Raw genomic sequence first — 2449 nt, 5'->3', positions numbered from 1 at the left:
AAAAAAATACAAATTATTCACGATTCTAGAACATGTATTTACATTCACAAATTTCCGATGGAAAATTTTTAGAGAAAATTAAGATATAGGGAGAAATCCATAAGAAAAAACTAAGTTTGGAAAAGAGAGACAAAATCAAATTGTGGGTTTACTCCAGACATTTTCTAGTTCCGAAATTCAAATCTTGAGTTGTTTCTTCCATTTGCAGATTCAAATCCTCCGTTCCCCAGTGTATTTCAATGAATATTTTCCAATTGACAATCATAGTTACCAATTCACTTGATCCGGTGCTGTTGGTTTCCAATCGGTAATCACGGTTGTGAATTGGAAAATATCCATCGAAATAAACTAGATCAAGTGATTTGGAACCTTTGAAAATATCCATCGAAATACACTTGATCCGATTTGATTTAGGCCATTGGATGATATTTTCCACCAAGATCACCGGATCAAATGATTTGGGCCTTTGAAATTTCATCAAATGACCCACCTATTTTGACCCTTTAAAAGTTATAATAATTTTTTACCGTTGGATAAAATTTTAAAGATTCATATCACTTAATCCGGTGATTTTGGTAGAAGAAATCCAAAGAGGATCTCTTTCCAAAAGAAAAGGCCAAAGGTTTGTTGAGGTGGGCCACTACCTTCAATATGCTTTCATTATATTATTTTGGGTAAATTACACAAAACTACCTGAATTGTAGATTGAACGACACTTTTATACCTCATCTTTTAAAAGTGACAATGTTATACCTCATCTTACGAATTTGTGCCAATGTCATACCTTCGTCAATTTTTCTGTTAATTTCTCTGTTAAATGCTGACGTGGTCAAAAACATCTAACATGATTAAAAAATAATTAAATATATTTTTAATAATTAAATATTAAAAAAACTAAAAAAAAAATGGCAGGGATCTGACCTTCCCTTTCCTCCACCCGCACCAACCTTTTTTCTTCTTCTCTTCGACAGCCACCAAACCCTTCCCTGTCCCCCCAACCTTCCTCCACCACCCTCTTTCTCTCTTCACCCCACCGCCGCCTCTCTTCCTTCATCTTCACCACCCAACTGAATAAACAAAAAAAACCAAGCCCACACCCAGATCCCACACCAAAAAAAAAAAAAACAAAAAAAACCAAACCCACGCGGCCACCCCTAGATCCCCTTCCCCTCCTACACACCCAAACCCTCAATTCCCCCTCCCCCCCCCCCCCAAACCTTTGTTACTTAATACGTGTGTGAACGCACAGTACTAGATTTTTCAGCTGCCAAGTTTGAGCAATGGTGCATCACCGACGAGCCGACGCTGGATGACAAGTGGCAGGCGGCAATGGATTGGGCTTGTGTGGGGGAGGAGGAGGTGCAGATTGTAGCCAGATTCAGGTGAAACAAGCTTGCTATTTCCCAAACACTCTAAAAGACCATGCTTTCTATGCATTCAATAGCTACTTCCAAAGATTCAAATACAAGGGTGGGGATCTTGCTACTTCAAGGGTGCTGCTCTAATTGCAGAACTTGACCCGAGTAAGTACTTATTATCTTTTTTCTTTCTGGTTTCAGCATAAACCCATAAAGAAGGAGAGAGAGAGAGAGAGAGAGAGAGGCGAGAGAGAGAGAGAGAGAGAGAGAGAGAGAGAGAGAGAGAGAGAAGAGAGAGAGAGGAGAGAGAGAGGCAAGAGAGAGAAAGAGAGAAGAGAGAGAGAAGAGAGAGAGATGAGAGAGAGGGTGGGTGGTGGAGGAAGGTTGGGGGGGATGGGTAAGAAGGGTTTCCGATGGGGAGAAGGAGATCTGGGTTTTAGGGAGGGGGACACGAGTTGATGGGGGGAGGGGATCTGGGTTTTTGGGGAAGGGGGACACAGGGATGGGTGTTTTTTTGGTTTTTTGTTTTTTGTTTTTGTTTTGTTTTAATTTTTTAATATTTAATTATTTTTTTAAATATTTAATTATTTTTTTAATAGAAAGTAGGCCTGAATCAAGCCAAGTCAGCATTTAACTAAGAAATTCACAGCCAAGCTAACGGAAGGTATGACATTGACACAAATTCGTAAGATGAGCTATGACATTACCACTTTTAAAAGATAAGGTATGAAAGTATCATTCGACCTATAATTAAAGTAATTTTGTGTAATTTACCCTATTATTTTTATTTTGGTCGTTGTCGTCAGAACACTTTTAAATACGCTATCATTTACTCCGCTGTGTGCGTTGTCTCGCTCAGATTGCAGGAAGTTTCCAAGAACGATACTGTTTCGGTAAAGCTGTTTTGCAACCATTTCATTACAATTTATTGTGTGTGTGATGCATTAAACCGAAAGTCCTACCAAATGACACGATTACATAACGAACATGCACAGAAATATTAAACATGTTTGACAATTAAAATTTTTATATTTTGGGATTCTTATTTAGTTTAAAAAGCTAAAAGCTGAAAGCTTAAAAAAATATTAGGC

The 2449-nt window shown here is 38.2% G+C and overlaps 1 long non-coding RNA gene across 1 annotated transcript; it reads left to right on the top strand.

Moving 5' to 3' along the window:
- Positions 1-922: 922 nt before the first annotated feature.
- On the top strand, positions 923-2198 carry LOC126604140 (uncharacterized). The gene is made up of 2 exons (XR_007616502.1): positions 923-1523; positions 1958-2198. It is a non-coding gene; the product is annotated as an uncharacterized LOC126604140 (long non-coding RNA).
- The last annotated feature ends 251 nt before the right edge of the window (positions 2199-2449 follow it).

The sequence above is a fragment of the Malus sylvestris genome, chromosome 15 (assembly GCF_916048215.2).
Source record: "Malus sylvestris chromosome 15, drMalSylv7.2, whole genome shotgun sequence".
Lineage (NCBI taxonomy): Eukaryota > Viridiplantae > Streptophyta > Magnoliopsida > Rosales > Rosaceae > Malus > Malus sylvestris.
The sequence above is the reverse complement of the archived record's forward strand: the minus strand, read 5'-3'. Positions and strand labels throughout refer to the sequence as shown.